Genomic DNA, 20,342 nt, shown 5'->3' on the forward strand with positions numbered 1-20,342 from the left:
GAATGGCCAGAGTCTTATAAGTGAAACAGGTATGCAAACAATTAATATAAATACTGTTTGGTAATATATCAATAGGAGCATGCATAGTATAGAAAATAGCACAGAGAAATGACTAATTCTAAGGAAAAAGAGGAGATAGAGGTAGAATGGACAAAGACACGATAGAGCACATAACAAGTGATGGAGGCTTCAGGAAAGACCAGGACCTCACCAGATACATAGGGAAGGGCACCAAATCAGAGGCAGGTAAACGGCAGAGCACATTTGTTACCATTGAAACACGGTGTCAGCAGAGGGCTGAGTGGCAAGACTAGAGCAGGCTGAATCATGAAATAAGGTAAGATGAAAGCGTAAGAGTGGCATAAGTGAGATAATATCTCTGACAGGCAAAGCCAAATATAACAGAAGCAAGATTTCTTTGTATTACTTCTCTCTAATCACTTCTCTATAGTTGGATGGTACACCGAATGGTCGGCGATAGTGTGAGAACCTTTAGTTGTGCAATATGCAGAAAAGTCCACAAAATTAATTAGAAAGCTTAATGAATTATCACAAAATGAATTAGGTCAAGAGATAGAACATTACTCCCATTTTAGAAGCCACCTGCGGGTCCTCTCTTAGTCAGCTATGTCCTTTTACCCCACAAAAATAATTATTTTGTCTTTTATAGTATTTACCTTCTTTTTTAAAGATATATTTTTAGCATCTATATATGCAATCCTAATAACTATGATATAGTTTTGCCTTTTTAAAACAGTATAAACAGAATCCTACAGCATGCATTATTTTCTGACTGGTTTCTACCCGTCAACACTATGTTTAAGATTACATTTTTGCTGTTAGTATAAGTAGTTTGTTCATTTTCACTGCTGTATAGTGTTCCACTTTATAAATATATCATAATTTATTTATCTATTCTATTTTTATGGAAATTGGGATCATTTAAGTTTTATACTATTCAAATTTATGGACCTATAAATATTACTTTTTGTATCTTGGTACAAATATGCACACATTTCTATTGAATATATACATGAGCAGAAATGCTGGGTAACGGGGTATATGTATTTTTGATTTTAGGAGATAAGGGCAAAAGCGGTTGTTTAAATTAACCTTCTCAACCATTCCTATTTTTCCATATCCTCTCCAACTCCTAGTATTTTCATTCTTTTAAGTTGTAGACATTCTAACATCTGTGTAATAACATCTTGTATTTCTGATTACTCGTGAGCTTGAATATTGTTCATATGTTTATTAACTCTGAATATTCTTTTGTGATTTGCCTTTAACTGCCATTTTTTCTACTGGGCTCTCAGGTAGACCTTTTTCTCCCTTATTGAATCATAGTTCTTTATACATACTCTGGATACAAATGTTTGTTTTGGATGTTGAAATATCTTTTCATACTCTGTAGCTTGGATGAGCAGAATTTCATACTCTGTAGCTTGGATGAGCAGAATTTCTTCATTTTAATACCGTCCAGTCAATTAATCTTTTATGGTTAGTGCTCTTTTATCACACGTTTAAAATTCTTTCATTGTTCTGAATTCATTAAGAAATTCCCTCATGTTTCTATATATCTCCTAGAAACTAAGAAAATAAACCAAAGGACACAGTTCTCATACTTCTAGGTGAGAGACTCTTGGAAGTGATTTGGAAGGTAGAAAAGAAAAAAAGCCATGATTCTTCCAGAGGCTTTTGCAGCTAAATGCATGGGCCACTGTGAGAGTTGCGGTGGCTTTCTGATAAGCCCTCGCCCTCGTGATCCACCCATTTCACTTCTGCAGAGTGTGGTAATTTGCAGGAGCTTGAGAACTTCTTGAGAATTGTAGCAGCTTCCGGAAAGCTTTTGAGAAGTCCCACTTTGGTGCTTCCAGCTGAGTGCTGTAATTTTCAGTGGCAGCTTCTCAGATCTTTAGTCTCTCAGGTCTTCCAGGGCGGGTATAAGCTTCCACTGTTTACATTAAATGTTCTATCCCTGGAATGCATATAATAGCTGCTCTTTTTTCTAACTGAACCTTGACTTGGCTCCAGTTTTATTGTCTGATCTCCTGGTATGCCTAGCTATCTTTTACTGTTGGACATTGTATTCATAAAAGTGATTCTCAGAAATCATTTGAGGCAAAGTGAGAATTTAGGTTTGCTTAACCCAGGTACCCAGTGTTATTACTAATCCAAAATCTCATGAATTTTGTTCCAGTCATTAAAATGATTTGAAATGCGCTGTCAGTGCTGTGAGGCTTATCTACTTCCTGTTCACTCTTAATCCTATGGTTTAGTTTTGAAGGGCCACTAGTGTAGGGAACACTTACCAAGTCCCTGATCCGGTGAGTCCTGGACTCCTACTTTGGTATCTCAGACTCTCAGCTGCTTGGCCACTTCTGAAATTGGTAAATATCTCTAAGGAAAAGTAGCCCTAAACGCCAAGTTCCTCTCTCTAGATTTTCATCCGTTAGAGATCGTTTCTTCTTATTTTGTCCTTGACATGTTAATTCTCCAGTCTTCAAGATTCTTTTTAAAAATATTTTTTCAGCGTTTCTAATCGTCTTTGTTGGGAATAATGATCCGAATTAATTAGTTATTATAAGAAGCAGAAGTCATCATTTTTAAATTCATTTTTTTAAATATCATTTATTAAACACAAATCTTTCATCAGGATACTAACACATTTCAGTTGGGTTAAAGATACTTATATAAAAACTATAAAAGAAATGGGAAAAAAATTTATAATCTTAGTATGATAAGAACTTTTCTAAGTCAAACATTAAATACTAGAAACCAGAAAGAACAGAGATATATTCTGCTATACAAAATTTAAATATTTCTGTACCTTAAATAATAACATAAAGTTAAAAGACAAGTTATAGACTGAGAATAATTATTTGATACATATATAAGGGAAAATTATTTATATCTATCACCTGTTATTCCCTCAATTACTCTTATATTTTCTTTTACATTTTCTTTGTACAGTCTCCTTACTTTTTTCCTTTTTTTGGCTTAGCTTATTTTCTCTACAGCTTTACATTCATGTTGTATGTATTTAAAGACTTCTTGTTAGTCATCGAAGATGAAGAATGCTTTTCTAAAAGATTTGCTCATTAAATCAATGAATATTTATTGAATAGCCACTATCACACAAATGTTTTAGGAACTGGGGATACAATGGTTAATAAATGTCCTTATTCTGGTGGTCAATCATTATAAGGTTCTATTTTTCTTCTGAATCTTCAAGTACTTCCTTTCTTTTGTCTTGTAGTACTTGGCAGTTATAAGTTTTTTAAAAAAATTCTGTTTATTAAGATTTGAACAGGAGAGTTTGGCAGACCTAGTATATGACAATGAGAAGACCATGAGATTATCTTCGACTTCATTCTTTCTGGGTTCACTTGTTTGCTGGTTAAATCTTTCCCCTTTCATTTAAGTGTGCAGTTTACAGAGGATGCAGTTCCTTGCCTAGTCACCTGTTCTAGCACCTGAATGCACAGAAGGTCTTATCCTAGACCTATTTAAATGAGTGAAATAAGTTGTAAAGCAAAATCATCATTACTTATTGTTATAAAGGCTCTCGTCATCTCTTTCTATAGCTATAGCTATTTCTTTGTAAATATGTCTTTTCGTTTTCTGGGAAATACAATTACCAACAAGATGTACAAAGGCTGAGTGATTGAGGTGTGTAAATCAGTTCTCTGGCTACTTCAAAAACCAGAATACTCCAAGTAGAGAGACAGTTACCAAGATTTTGCTGTAGAGGAGACTTCATGTTTTGAATTAGGGGTCAGGTGGAGGCAGAGTCTAATAGTTATCTTACTTTCAGCAAGAACACGATGCGAGAACATAATTGCATTTTTTTTTTTTTTGTATGGCTCTATTCTGGTAATTTTTTTATGTCTTTGTGCTTTAAGTAGTGATGGGGTGGGCCATATTAGAGGCTAACCAATGTTATTTTCCCCTTCCCAGGGTTAATTTTTTAGTTCAATCTCTAATGCTACATTTTTTTCATATGTATTTTTATTGGTATTTATAAGTAAATGTACTGGTTTTTAAATCTGCGTACATTAGATCTGCAAAGCACTGAATGGTATGTAATCAAGTAGATCATGACATAATTTTCATACTTATTAGAATCTTCACAACAATTTAGTTTTAAATAAGGTGTTTTTTTCTAAAAATAAAATGAGACTAAGAATTATTTTTTTAGATCATCTGAACAGATTTTTAAAACTTTATTATTTTCTAGCTTTTTAAAAGTTATTTTTTCTGTATTTCAAAAGTAAAGATTTATTGTTTAGATAAAGAAAAAGATAAAATTTGCTTGTTTTACACCATGTGGCATAACCTTGGTTGTATATATGTTTGCTTTGTTTACTGTCTAAGGTTGTTTATGCAAAGAGAACTAAGAGTACAGCCTCAGAGATCTCATATTTTAGTTTCATATTTGTTACTTTGTTGATATTGGGCAAGCATCTTAACCCCTAAATGCCTTAACTACCTCTTTTATAAAATGGGGAAAATATTATTCACCTCATAGGAACAGTAATTGAGATAATACACATAAAGAGCTTTAAAATTTCCTGGCACACACAAAAAAAGCACTTAAAAATGCACCTATTGCTATTTGTAATTTCCTTGTTAAAAACAAGTTAAACTTTTACAAGATTTTTTTTTACTTAATAACACAGTATGAACACAATAAAACACTAACCTACAACATAATTTCAATGGCTGCATAACACATATTTTTTGATGTGACATTAACTAACTATTTGTAGTTGGTTTGTTTTTAACTTTTTTCTGTTATAGCCTTTATTAGTTTCCTATTGCCTCTTTAAAAAATTACCACAAAGTGAGTGGCTTAAAATAACCAAATTTATTATCTTACAGTTCTGGAAGTCAGAAGTCCACAATCAAGATGTTGGCAGGGTTGTGTTCTTCTGAAGGCTCCAGAGGAAAATCCATTTCCTTGTCTTTTCCAGCTTTTAGAAGTCACCTGCATTTCTTGGTTCATACACTTTTTTCCACCTTCAAAGTACATCACTTCCTCTAGTCCTGTTGCTGCTCGTCCTTTTCTTGACTTTGGCCCTTTGCCTCTCCTTTCCATGAACCTTTGTGATTACTCTGGGCCCACCCAGATAATGCAGGGTGGTCTCCTCATCTCAAGATTTTTAACATAATCACACCTGAAAGTCCATTTTGCCACAAAAGGTATCATATTTAGAGGTTCCAGGGATTACAACATGGACATCGTTAGAGGGTCATTATTCAGCCCACCACATATATCAAGCTGAAATAACCATCTTTAGAGGAGCTAATTTGTGTGTCTTTTATACTTCCTAGTATACTTCCTAGTATACTTTTCCAGACATAAAGTTGCTGATCAAATAATATGTAAATTTAAAGATTTTTACTCAGTTTGACTATAATTTAGCAAATGCGTACTTGAATGAGTATCATCTGATTAATTCAAGAATGTTGTATTCATTGACACTCTTGCCAGGATTTTATGATGGTTGCACTTTATTATTTTTTTATTTTTATTTTTATTTATTTTAAAAGTTTTTTAGGTGAGGAAACCCTTCGTTGACATCACAGATTGCAAGGACCTTGTCAGCTTACAATCCTTTATTTTTTTTTTTTTTTATGCCTACAGCACCTGGTCTTCCTAGGTGGTCTCCCATCCAAGTACTAACCAGGCCCGACCCTGCTTAGCTTCCGAGATCAGACAGCATCAGGCTTGTTCAGGGTAGCATGGCCGTAGACGATTGCACTTTATTTTAATATTCAGCATTTTGGAGTTTCAAAACCTTTCAATCATATTAATACCAGGCTGTTAGTTGTTCCTTTTCTTAATTGTTTAGTCAGTTTCCAATAATAAACACAGTTTCTTCAGTTTTTTTATCTGAGTGAAATGCTAACAAAGATATCCTATTAAATAAACTTTGCTCTTCCATCAATTGTAAAATAGCTATTTCATGAAATGCAGGTCACAAAAATAGGTGAGACACTGCAAAATCTAAAAAATAAAAACTAAAAACAGAAAAAAGCTGTGATTTCCTATAAGCAACATATCATAAAAGGAAAGAGTTTTTCTTTTAAAACTCATATGCCATATGCCACAGATTTGATATGTTATATATTATTTTTGGAAGCTGTCATGAGTATAATTCATGAATTAGAATTGGAGAATAAGGATAATGTTGATGCAAATCAAAAAAATGTGACAAAAAAAACAAAACAAAATAAAACTCCTACTGCTGGAATGATGGTAAGCTAGCATGGCTTCCTAGACACTCCTTCAAAATCAGACTTGGAAAAACCAAAGATGAGCGTAGGAAACATGAATTATAGAAGTTATCTAAACAACAAACAACTCCTGACTTGCTTCACCCCTGAGAGAAGCCTTGAACTGGGTGTGTGGGAAGTGGTAAAGGGAAGTCTTAGGGGGATCTTCCAAGTTCTTCTTTTGCTTATCCCCTTCATTGCTTTCAGACAATCACTGCTTTCCCTTTCACCATCAAACTCATCACCAACACACATAGGATAGTACTTTAAGGTATAATCAGGGCTGCAAAAACATGACAGAGCAAAACACAAAGATAGAAAAACAAAAGTGATGGGCTGAGGAGCTGATGAAAACAGATGGAGCTGACCAAGTTCCCTCACACATTAAAGCTACCTCCAACTCATGGATATGGACAATAGGCTAGTGGTTACCAAACGGTGAAGGGGGAGAGGGGAAAGGGGAGGTAGATGGGGTAAAAGGGGTCAGATATGTGGTGAGAGAAAGAAATCTAACTATGGGCGGTGAACACACAATGCAATATACATATATATACCTATGCCTCACTGTTAAATTGTATACCTGAAACTTACTGGATTTTGTTAACCAATGTCACCAAAAAAAAAAAAAAAAAATAATTAAAAGTAAATTAAAGAAAAATAAGTAAAGCTACCGCCAGTCCCTCTTTTGCTAATTTCCCAGGGCAATTAGATTACTATCTACAAAGAAAGACTCCTCCTCATGTATCTCAGCTCAAAAGCAGAGTTGAAAAACTGACCAATGAGTTTACACGGAATAGTGACAGCAAACGGGGATTATGAATAATAGTTTGGATGTTTGGAACTTTCTGCCTTGCTATTCATACGTCCCATTCCCAGATTTCTGTCCTTCCCCAGAGCCCCTGACCAGAATACCTAATATTTCCAGAGAAATGGGAACTGACGAATCAAATACTGAATATCTGGGTAATATAACTGTTGCAAAGAAAGGTTTACATTGAATGACATATATCATTTGAAGTACGATAATTGGAGTCATAACGTAAACTTGGTATAACATTTATGCTTAAGCAAAAAAGGTAAGATACCAGCAATATCAAACAAGAAAAATAAGTCGTAAAATTGGAAGCATTAGATATTAAAATATAATGGTTGAAATGAAGAATGTGATAGAAAGAACAAATACCAAGCTGGATAAAGCTGAAGAAGGAATTAATGATTCAGAAGATAATATTGAAGAACTCTTTTAGAAGACAGTTTTTGAGACTAAAGGTATAAAAAATACATAAAATCTAATAAAAATTTAATAATAAAATAATAGAATAAAAATATAATAGTAATAAATTTCACAAGATTAAAAAAGGTGGAAAACTTCAGGTTGAAGATTAAAAAAGGTGGAAGACTTCAGGTTGAAAGATTTTATAGAATGCTAACATATTTAGTGAAATTTAAGAATATCAAAGACAATAAGAGTATTCCGAAAATGTTCAGAGAGAACTAGCAAACCTGCTGTGTAGAAACAGGAATCAGGTTGTCAAACATTTTGGTAGTAACACATGGTACAAGAAAAATGGAGTTATAATTTTGAAGTATTAAGGAATATCCAGTTGAATAATTCTTCAAGTAGGAGTACATGACAATATCAGGCATCTAAGATTTCAGAACTTTTAATAATATTGTATGATGAAATCACTCTGGAAGTAAGTACTAAAATAAGTAAATAGAAACAAAAAAGAAATCTACGGTGCTATAAGTATCAGGAGAAAAAGGGGTACTGAAGTTCTTCAGTAACATTTAGAGCGTGTGTGTGTGTGTGAGAGAGAGAGAGAGAGAGAGAGAGAGAGAGTGGGGGGGTGGGGGGAGAAAGGAAAAGGAGAGAGGATCTGGTTAAAATAAACTAGAAAGTTTAGAAAGTTTATCCATAACAACTGAAAACTAAGTTCTAGAAAATATTAATAAAATGGAGAATGGAGAATAACAAAGGGGTATAAGGTTGTGCTAGAGTAGTGTGGTTTTATTAGGGGGACAATGTAGATATTTATACATTTAAGAACTCAGAGATTAAATAAATGTATTGTAGTTCTTTAACTGAGAATAACCACCATAAGAACAAAAAGATAAATGTATAGCTTTAAAATTAGAAGATGTGAACTAGACCTATCAAAGGAAAGAAAAAAAGACGAGAAACAAAAGAATTAAGTTCATATATAATTATAAATAGAAACAGGTATAGATACTCAGATTGAATTCAAAAATAAGATTTGAAAATGTTTTCTGAAAGTGACACTCCTAAAATGAAATGACCTTTTTTTTTTTTAAATCAGGGAAAATATGAACAACAATGAAAAGCTGGGGTAGCAATTTTAAAAACTAACAAAATAGAATTTAAGGCAAAAACATCACATGAGTACACAAGGATGTTATATACTGGAAAAAGAAAAAAAATAGAAAAAGAAGGCATGACAGTATAAATATATGTGCACCTATAACATAGACTCATATAAATCAATGCTTTCCAGAGAGAAATGAGTAAATTAAAAATTGTCCTTTGAGATTCCACATATTCCTCTCAGAAACTGCAATTAAGTAGACAAAAATTAAGCAAACCCTTCACACAGATCCTAGAACAATTTGTTAAAGGTATAAATTAGATGATGTCATTTTCTTACCATAATTCTTCTATAGCTTCCCATTATTCTTAAGATAAAATCTAGGAGTTTCTACGAGTGTCTGGACCATGTGGCTCATGATTTGTTCCCATCTTATTTCATTCTTTTCTCTCCCTTATTTATTACATTTTTTTCCCCGGCCTGGTCTTCTACTGGTACTTCCTTTGGAAGATGCCCAGCTCCTTCTTCCCTCAGAATTTTGGAGTGTACTATTTCCTCATACGATCATCTTTCACTGAAAACAAACAAACAATACTCTCCCTCCCCTCATTCTCCATGCCAACCCTTTATTTCTGCAGCAGCACTTAGCATTGCCTGGTAACACCACCTTGTTTATCACATGTTTAGTTGTCTAGGGTTGGTCTTTCCCGCTAGTTTGACACCTCCATTAGGGACTATGCCTTTTTATCCATTTTCTGCTCTTACCCTTTAGCAGAGCGCCTGATACACATCGTGTGAGGTGGATCACTGAGTAGGGCGGCATGGTGGGGAGGAAAACCATGGCCTTTGGAAACTCAGATTTCTAACCTGTCATTCGTATAACTTTGAAACTCCTGGCCTCAGGTTCCTCATCTGTAAAACTGTGGTTTTCAAGAAGCAAGCTAGTTTGTAAGGACGGATTCATTTACGAGTTAATTGACATGAAAAAGTTCTAGAATGGTGTCTCGCATTTAGCAGATAAATTGGTGATGGTAATGAAGAGGACTGGGTTTTCGGTCCTTCTTCCTTAGCTCCATCGCCTTTGATACAGAATTATTAGTGAAAGTACAAGCTAAAATTGCCACGACAGAGTTGCACGGTTCTCTGCCCTTCCTGATTTCTTACAGTAAAACATGAGTGCTATGCTCAGGTCAGAAAACCACTTGAACTTCATTTTGATTATTATGACAATGTTATCGGGTCTGCCAGATTAAAGGCATCACCATCTCTGTATTGTTTCTACATTCAGGCAAAGTGGATGGTATTCATTATGATTAAATAACACAGAATCTGCTCTGCCTATTGCATAGAATTAATTTTGGTATAGCTTCCATTTCATTAGAGAAACACTTTAAAATAGGTCAAGTGTAACCAAGACTAAATTGAAAATGCATTATTCTATTTTGGTTGGCCCTCCAAGCTGATACATACTTAATGCAATTTCATAAGGAAGTTCAAATGTCAGGCAGACTCCTTTAAGGAAACAAATGTCTTAAGTCTCACACTAGGTAATTTTAGAATAAACACTCAGTATATGTCTTCTACTATCCTGGAGCATTTCCTGGACAGAAAATGAGTTATCTGCGTGAGTTATGTGGAATACAGCTGAGAGCACTACATTGAATACTGTTCTCTTTATTTTTGTCTCTTCAGGGCTTACTTTAATCCAAGGAATACCTTGGATTTTTCTGTATTTTCTTTATTGGTACTGGATTCTTGGAATTATGAAAGTTTAATGAAATTTAGGTCCATACCTTGCTGTTTATCCACATATTAACAGTTTTATTTATCAGGCTGTTCAGCCAGCTAGATCACCACAGTGACTTTTAACCTTTCACTAAGTGTAAAAGCAGCTCCTTTCCGATAAAACCACTTTGTGCAGTAGTCAACACCACTGAAGAAGTGAACATTTTATTTCTATCACTGTCCTGATTTTTCCAAAATGAGAAAGTAGACTAATGAGTCGTGGACTCAGGGCTTTGGTGCTTGGCACTGTGGCATGGGATCCCGGCAAGAGTGAAGTGTGCAGTGGAGTCGTGACTCGTGGCCATAAATCATTAAGTGTGGCATTTGGCTCTCAAAACATTCAGATCAATTAAAAGAGGAAAGGGTTGAACTTAACTTCCCTTCCTGTCAGAGTGCTTTGGGAGAATGTGAAACAAGAGTCTCTGGGCTTTGTGTTCATACCTGTGTCACGAGTTTCAAAAGAGATCACTGGATTTTCCAGGGCTCCTTGTCTTCCTTCCTCTGTGGAACTAGGAGTGTTTCTTGCAACGCTATCTTTAGACTTCCGATCTTTTGTTTGGACATTTGCTACCGATCTTTTGTTTGGACATATCACAAATGATATTTGTGAATATCATTTCTTAAATTTAGAACCACAATCTCTAATCTCAATCCAGACCTGTGCTCCAAGATACTCCACTATGCTTTAATTCCTTCATAATACTTAACAAGGTTTATTGTTATATATTTGTATGATTTTATGACTACTTGAATAACTTATTACACTATAAATTTTTGAGGCTTGAGATTACATACCTATTGCCTGAGATATTATATATACATATATATTTTTTTTTTCAATAAATACTTGTTTAATAGATGAATAACCAGATGTTATTGGGCCTATGTTAGATGGTTCGTGAACCTCACCTTAGAATAGGTAAACAGTATCTCCATACTTTAAAACGTTGTGCTATAGTGTCTATGTAGGGTTTGCTAAAAAATGAACCCCCACAAACTAGTATTGTGACTTTTCTAGACCACTAACCATCTTCAGGTTACGTAAGGAAGAAAACAATGACAGGCAAGAAGGGCTATTCAGTGTGGTTGAGAGAACCCACCTCAAGCCAAGTGAGGGAGATTTAGGAAAACCTGACAAGGACTATTCAGACTGACATGTTCAGTTGTTCGGGGGGTATGGTATACTGCACTTTAGGGGTGCCATTCTCATCACAGACATTATAGGTTAGTAAAATAATTTTCGATCAGATGGTGGTAAAATATTTTCTTCTAATATAGCCAGTATATAACATGACAATTTTATGACAGATGGAAGTATAATATCTTAAGTAAGAGGTGCCTTTTTTCACTGTACAAAAGTTACGCCTGAGTTTGATATATACATCTAGATTTTGGAAGCAGTAGAGATTACTGTTTGTCTCTCATTTAGAAAACTTTAAAGATAAGAGACTAATTGAATCTGGGCACTATCGCAGAGTGAGGAGAGAAAACTAGTTGGAATAAGATGCACTTTCACTGCTAAGGCGCAAGGGTTCCTGTTTTCTGTGGGCTTAAGTCATCTTGAAAGAAGTCAGGTCTTCCTGCTGGGACACAGTGACTTTTGTGGAAGAAGTCTGTGTGTATGTGCTCTACTTATAATGGCTTAGTAATAAATTATCTCCAACTTTGGTAACTTAAAACAATGACGTTTATTTTGCTTACAGATCTGTGATCTGGAGAGGGCTCAGCAAGGACAACTCTCCACTTGCTGTCAAGTTGGGAGGCTACAGGTGTGGGGAGGGAACCCTGTGGAGGCTCACTCATTCATGTGTCTGCCACTGGGGCTGGGAAGACTCCAACAGCTGGGAGCTCAAACCGCTGTGGCTCCTTAGGTATCTCTATCTCTATGCAAACCCTCTATGTGATCTCTCCAGCATGGTGACTTCAGGGCAGCCAATATTCTTAGGTTGTCATCTCAGGACTCTCAAGGAGCATATCATGTGATCACGAGAGAGATAAGCAGGCAAAATTTTATGACCTAGCATTAAAAGACACACAGTATCACCTCTGCTATATTCAGTTGGTTGAAAAAGAACTTACAAAGGCCAACCTAGTTTCAAGGGGAGGGAACACAGGGCCTTCCTCTTGATAGAGTAGTATGAATGTCACATGGAAGCAAGAGCACCATGGCATGGGGTATAAACTGGTGTAGCCAATAAAAGGAGTTCTAGATGGGTCATAAGGTATCCATTGCAAAGTATGTTGCCAATGTCAGGGAGATTCTAGTCTGGGCAGTCTCCAAAAAAACTGCTACAGAAGTATCTCGAAAGAAAGCCACTGTTTTGGGTACCTGACACACCAAGGACCTCAATGTCAGATTATGAGAAGACCACTATTTATTTTTTTTACCAGACTAAAATCTCTTGATAAGATTCATCTCTCTTTATTTCATTCTTTTTTCTAATTTTTAAACTTTAATTCTTATTTATTATTTTAAATATTAATCATAGCAATATTTCTTCTTTGTCACTGTCACTAATTTGCCCAGGTACTCAACAGCTCATATCCATTTTATTGTAATGTCTCTGAGCATTACTCACTGCTCTTCCTTTCTATCCTATATATTGCTACCAACATTTCTATATTTTCTAGCATCTTATGAACATTTTCAAATATAAACAAAAGCTGCAAGGATTATGCAGTAACACCAGAATACCAATACCCAAATTTCTGAAATTTTGCGCATTTTACTTTATCACATATTTATCTATATATCCATCTCTTTATCCTGTCAAAAATCCATCTTATTTTTACAATTCACGTCAAAGTAAGATGCATACAAAAGTATAGTTCATTTCTAAATAATCCAGAATGCATATCATTAACCAGTATTCAGTATTATGTACAATACTTTTTTAGGTAAAATTTCACATGCAGTGAAATGCATAAATCTCAAAGGTACCATGTAACAAGTTCAGAGTGCATTATTTTTTAAGTGCCATTTCTAGTATGCTATTCCCCATCTCAAGGAACCTGAATGGCTTCCTGCTGTCTATCAAAATAGCCAACCAAATCTTTTCTGAATACAACCACATTAATTCTCTAATTATTTTTGAAATCATTTTCCTTTTCTTCTATGGTGTGAGTCTTACACAATCTGCGATGCCATTTACACTTCTGTGTGTGTGTGTCACTCTGAAGAAAAGTCAGACAGAACTGTGGAGCTGGTTTGGCACATTAGACTATGAATATGTAATTCCTGGAGCACAACACCTAGGTTAAAAATTCAGGCTCTGCCACTAACTTGTTTCATGATTTAGGGTAAATTACTTAATCTAAGTCTTATCTAATCTTAAATTGTAAATCTATCTAAGAAGGTTCCTGTCAGGGTTTCAGATAATATGGATGCTTTACATACAGTAGGTGTTCAACAAATGACACATAACAGCTGCTCATTAAATATTCCTATTACTATTAATAAAGCATAATCAAGTTCTAACCTTAAGAAACTTAAAACCCAACTTGCATTGTGCTAATAATAAATTTCAATATGAAACAATGTTTTTACCTCAGATATAATATTTTAAATATAATTTTATTATGTATTAAACAGCAAGCAAAGCTTCTCTTTATACTTAGGCAGAAAGATCTATATATAAACTGTATGTTCTATTTTCCTCATTTGGGTTCATATGTGAATGAATGAACATGGCAGAGGATAAAGTATGTGGAAAGATGAATGGATTATTATTATTGCTGTAGAATTTGTCCGCTTAGAAAAAAAAAAGCAAGTCTACGGCCATGCCACCCTGAACACACCCGATCTCGTCTGATCTTGGCAGCTAAGCAGTGTTGGGCCTGGTTAGTACTTGGATGGGAGACCACCTAGGAAGACCAGGTGCTGTAGACGTAAAAAAAAATAATAATAATAAAAATAAATAAAAGAAAAAAAAGCAAGTCAGAGACTCAGCTGATGCTCTTTCATACAGTATATGCTCATGCAGAAAATCAGTCTGCCACTAAAATTCACTGTGAAAAACTAGGCATACAGTAATCAGAGATAATTGATTATGATAGAGATATTCGATTATATTTACTATGATTTTTATTATTTTTAGCCATCTTGTTTCGTTCTGAGAACAAAGACCTTTTTGCAAAACCAAACTCTTCCATTAAATGTCTTTCCAAACCATGTACAATTTACTTTGAGGTACATGGATTAGAGACCTGTGAATTTGTTATTCACTTTTCAGCATATGTGTTTTGTCTAATTTTTTTTTTAAATGAGCAGGCACAAAAAGTCATTTAAGTTTTTTTTTTTTTTTTTTTTTTTTAAAAAAAATCATCTTAAAATAGTGGAATTACTAAGTTGGGGAATCAAGAAAGCACTTAATATGGAACTGTAATCTCTGGGTTACCTGCCCAATAGCCTCTCAAGTTCAATGTACATGGCAAGAGGTAAAAAATCTATATTCTTTTCACCTAGCACAGAACGAGTACAAAACATAAGTTTACTGAGTAAATGAATAAAGTACTAGTTTACTGTAGTCAGCAAAAATTTTCCTTCTGGCAGACTTAAGTAATGAGTTAAGAAGTAATTACCGTATTTCCATTTTTAAAGATAAAAATAAAAACTTATTGGTTCTGAGAATTTCAGTATGTTGTGAGGGGATGCATTACATATATGGGTTTTAGGTATAGGTGATGTAGTGTTCCCTTCATTCATTCTTTCCCTGGTGGCAGCAGGAAAGATGTATTCTTATAATTTTCCCCTTTCCTCACTTCAGCAGAAAGATGAGATGGAAAACAATGCAAGTGGTTATTGAATTTCATCTTAAATTGGTGTTATTTATATGTCACTGTTCCTTCAGAGAGCTTTGATTGTAAATTTCAATGAAATGAGAATCAAATAAGGGAATACATGATGTGTCTCTGCAGCAATTAGTGGGATAGAGATTTTACTATTATCTAGTTAATCTGATCAACAAAGACAGCCAAATTGGGTACTTTAGTCTCAAAGTGGATTTATTTGGCCTAGTCAATCCAAATTAACTATGAACATTAGTTACATTAACAACACAGCTGCCAAAATTCTCCTCACTGTAGGACACATGGAAAGAGCTCAAAAACAGGGGAGATGATCAAGGACATTGAAAGGAAACAAATATTAGGAGATAGTAAGTAACCAGATAAAAGTGGCTGAGAGAAGCAAAAGAATAAGATTCAATTGTAATATACATAAAAAGAGGGAAAAAAAAGTCAGGCCATAAAAAATTTGAAAAGATAATTAATATATAATATTATAAGAAATATCAGAAAAAGAGAGAGGCAATGAGAAGAGATATTGGTGTAGTCCTATGGAAAACATGTTAACATATCATCTTTTGTTTAAGTGGGTTAAAGATGATCAAAAACTCTGACTTCTTTGACTTATTTTTAATTAAAAATTATTGGGGTGACATTGATTAATAAAATCAAATAATTTTCAAGTGTACAATTCAACAATATGTTGTATATATATTGCATTGTGTGCTCACCACCCAGTTAGATTTAACTTTTAATGACTTAATGCCTCATTTTTTTTTAAATTGTAGTATTTAAACTAGAATAGGTCCAAGTCCTTGACCAATCAATCATTATAGTTGCTAGAACTAAATGCCGTCTATTGTCATGAGGGAGGAAATCTGCAAAATTAAACAATTTCCTAAAATAAAATCATAGGTGAAAAATTCAAGGGTGTAACCATCTAACTAACATATTAGATTATATCAATTCAAAGAAATTTTGCATAGTTTATTGACCTTAAAGATATTCAAAGAGAGGAAACACTAATCTGGCTTCAGCTCAATTTTTTTTGCCTTGAATTCTTAGTTGAGGAAAGCCAGAGGGAGAAGTTATGATTACTTAAGAGTATCAATGGACAGCATCCATTCTTCTTGCTTGTACCATCTCCTATGCCTACCCCACCCTCGACATCCCAGAAAACTATTAATTCATGGCTAGTTAGACTTTGAATGTATACTCCTATTTCATCAGAGGTTCATTACGTTGAAATATATGAGTATCTGCAAAAAATTAGAAATAAATTGTATGTAATCAGTATCATTTAAAATAAATCCCTTCCTTCAGAAAAGAAACTACAACTGCAAGATTGCTTTTTGTTTCTGCTCTGTGTGATATAACAGATGATCAGTGACAAGAGATAATTTCCATTCTGGTACCACAAAACGACATGTTATTCATTCCCACTTAGAATTATTATGGGAACCAAATACTGGCCCACTTTAGCTTTATGATCTGGTCTGGAAAAAAACTTCCAACAGTATTACAGTTGTACAGTCACGGCGATTAGAGTGGTGTCATTAATTCCCAAGGGTGAATTCATTCATGATCAGTAGTTCTTGCTCTTCAATATCTCTTGTTATAAGAATATCTCCTTAAGTCAAGAAAGGTTGAATGGATAGCAGGTATCAGGGTTTAAAAATTTGCAGATTGACATTTTAAATATTATCATATATTGTCCCGATAGGGATTATTTTTGTAGCTGTGTGGAAAACATCTAGACATCATTCACTTTTCTTTTCACAGAGGACTTTAATATATTTTTTATATCAGCATGTCTGTCTGATAGAAATTTCTGTGATAATGGAAATATTCTGTAGCTATGTGGTCTGACATGGTAACCATCAAGCACTTGTAGTTACTGAGTACTTGAAATGTGGCCAGTGCAATTGAAGAACAGGTTTTTAAATTTTATATAATCGCAATTAATTTAAATTTAAATAGCCACCCATGGCTAATGGCTATCACACTGGCCAGTACTGTTCAAGATTAAACTACTAGCTATTCGTTACTGTAAATTCACCTGTATAAAATATTTTTTCCCATATATATTATCAAACAAGTCTTTTTCATCTTGATCTGGAGGACCTAGGCTCTTGGAGAAAGACTGCTCTCATCATCTGTATGACAGGTGAGAACTGTTCGAATGATTAGACAGATTTCTTTTAAATCTGTCTAAAGTCATCTCACAAGTTTACTAATTTATATTATACGAAAACAAAGGAAATTAAAAAATATGCAATTATGATATTAAAGAGTTTAAGTTGAAAAGACTGGTCCATTTGATATATGATACATATTTGATATGTGCCAAGTGAGCCATTGCCATTGTTGCTTAATATCTTCACATTCCACTCTCCTGCTCTGCCTGTTCTCTCCCACTAAGTGGTTGGCATGACCTATTTTCTGAGTTCTCTAGGAGCCTGTGCTTGGCTGGTAATTGGGTCAGCAAGTATCAGCTGTCCACACTCTGCATCGCCTGGTGGTAGCAAGAGTTCTTCAGTTAAGGCGATGGTAGCAAGAGTTCTTAAGTTAAGGCGATGCAGAGAATACAGACTAACTGTATACAGAGCATACAGGCCAACAGTAAACCCATGCTCCATGTGTCTGATTCATAAGCCAACCTGCAGCCTCGTTTCTGAATTTCATCTCCACAGTCTTTCTTAATGACTATGTTTTCAATTAAAATTACTTTGACACTGGACTTCCCTCAAAGAGAGTAATTCTCTTCTTATGAGATGTTCAGAGGCAATAGAATGTAAACTGGTTAAACATTAAAAGAAGACTGTATCCATCTCCTAAGGGTTGGAGGAGATGGACCTTCTTAGGGGTATTCTGTTCAGAGATTTAATTACTGGCAATACTTAAAAGTGGAATTAAAAACAGCCCTTGGAAACTATGAAGCCAAAATTTCTTGCTTTAGAGATGAATCTCTTTCCCTGCCAACCATTCAAATGTTGATCATGTTAAAGTACATAAAAAGAGTACCTCCTACTCTTCCTGTTATCTGAAATCTGAACAAATTAAATATGATACAGATATTAAAAGAAGTCAGCACTAAGTAAAGATTACATAGCATAAGTGTCATAATCCTGAAGGAAAAAGAGAATATATTTCAAACCCTCCGATGCCTATTGGTTGACAGAATACATGTGAAGCCTCAGATATGATTTCATTGGTAAACAAAGCTAGTTAGCATAACAGTATTTAAATCATGACCCCTTTAAGGAGTTCTCCTTTATCACCCTTGGTTGGGGTCACAGAGGTCACCTCAACTGATGATCAGATTGACAGTTTTCCCAGTGCGGCCTCCAGTGCTAGATGTACCCCCTGCCATCCTCAAAATGCTTTAGCTGAAGGCAAGGTGGACCTGTTGTTACACCCAAAGCTTCCCAAACTTATGGCTTTTTCTAGTTCTTGAAATCCAAGAGAGTTATTGAGGCCCATCCTAGAAAAAAATCTGAAAAAAAAAAACCCCAAACAAACAAACAAAAAACTCAAACCCCAAAAGACCGAAACCTTAAAAAACCTTTTAACTAGAGAAAACAATCTAGAGAAATAGGCAATAATCCTAGAATATATATTTTATAATAGCAATGAGTTTAGTAATTCTGTTAGCTTTGAATCTCTAGCATATACAATAATTTTTTTGCATATAGTAAGTAGATGTTCTATAATATTCAATGTATGAGTGAAACTGTAGCTGCTGTTCTATTTTGTTTTACAAAAACAGGGAAGGACAATGCAGTTTTAATCAAACAAACAAAGCTCATCATCATCCAAAAGACTATCATTTATGTATATTTTTCTAAAGATACATGGAGAGGTAATTCTCCTTTCTGTTTATTCACACCTAGGTCTAACTTCAAATGGTTGATTGCAACCACAGTCTGCTATGGGCATGGTGATCAAAATTAGAGGTCAGAGACACCTCACCAGAAAGCCACCTCATCTAACAGAACTGATAATCAAGAATGAGGGATATTGGAAATGAGTGATAGAAAAAGATAATGAATCACTTATGGCTTTGTCATCTGCAATAGCAAGAGCTCATTCTACTAATCCATGTCTTTTAAGTTTTTCCTCAGAAACTGTAACCAATCCTCACCTACAGTATTCTTGAAAGGATGGAGTGAGTTCACAGGGATCTGAGTGGTGCGACAAACGGACGACAGCCGATGCCGCCAGTGCTCCACCAAGAGCCAGTCCGGTCCCTTTCACTGTCTCCGCACATGGCTCCTTCAGCTTCTGGGCACTTTAGTTTCTAAAGTCTTCCACTGTTATTCTCTTTGGGAAAATGCTCTTGGCTTCTTAGACAGCTTTATCTGGATGTGAAGAGAGTCAACGTTCCTGGCAGTTTCTCTTTTTCTAAGCTGTCCTGAGCTGGTAGAGGAGGATGTAAGTCCTGCTTCCATGCCTCAAGTGGGGACAACTTCAAGTACATTTTATACTGCTCAGTCCCTTTCCAGGATCGGGGGAAACTTTTTTTGGCTTCCTCTTCTTCCCTGTCCTGCTTGTCGCACTCCTTTACTGGCTTCTCCCGGGAACACTCCCATAGTGAATCATTGCGAAAATTCTCATCTCAGGTTTTGCTTCTGGGCAACCTGACCTAAGACAGATTTCTATTACACATTAATGTGGAAATTTTGAGAGGGACATTTGAGACTGGACTTCCTGGCAAAAATATATGTTAGACATATCTCTTTGAGAGTTGTTGGCCTATAATGCTATATAAAGTCATGCCATACAAAGAAAAGGTCTTGGGATATAAGATCTCAGGTTTTCTTAATCTTCCACCAGCACTTTTACTAATTCAAGTATATTTATCCTCATTTTCAACTTTTGTCTCAGGGCAGACCTGGACTTGGGCTCTATGAAAGCTCTCAAATTAGTCCACCTCATTTCTGGTTGTATCCTAATTCTGCATCCCATTTTACTTCATCAACCTATCAAACTTACCCTCTAAAAGTATATAGTTTGAGGGTATGGCTGATTTATAGGTCCCTTGTATAAGCAAACCAAGATGGATCTCTCAATAAATCAGAACATTAAACACCTGTTCAGAGATGCAAATGCTTGGCTCAGGTTCAGCTGAAAGAATTCCCAATACATTTTACATTTGGGGAA

At 35.0% G+C, this 20,342-nt stretch overlaps 1 protein-coding gene, 1 non-coding gene and 1 pseudogene across 25 annotated transcripts in view; 1 reads left to right on the forward strand and 2 right to left on the reverse strand.

Annotated features, from left to right (window-relative positions):
• MARCH1 (membrane associated ring-CH-type finger 1) overlaps positions 1-20,342 on the reverse strand; it is a 612,422-nt gene that overhangs the window by 97,080 nt on the left and 495,000 nt on the right. The window lies entirely within an intron of this gene.
• On the reverse strand, positions 5,642-5,760 carry LOC111742199 (annotated as a pseudogene).
• LOC111742196 lies at positions 14,165-14,283 on the forward strand. Its single transcript, XR_002781228.1, has one exon. It is a non-coding gene; the product is annotated as a 5S ribosomal RNA (ribosomal RNA).

This window comes from Pteropus vampyrus, unplaced genomic scaffold (genome assembly GCF_000151845.1).
Source record: "Pteropus vampyrus isolate Shadow unplaced genomic scaffold, Pvam_2.0 Scaffold88, whole genome shotgun sequence".
NCBI classification, from domain to species: Eukaryota; Metazoa; Chordata; class Mammalia; order Chiroptera; family Pteropodidae; genus Pteropus; species Pteropus vampyrus.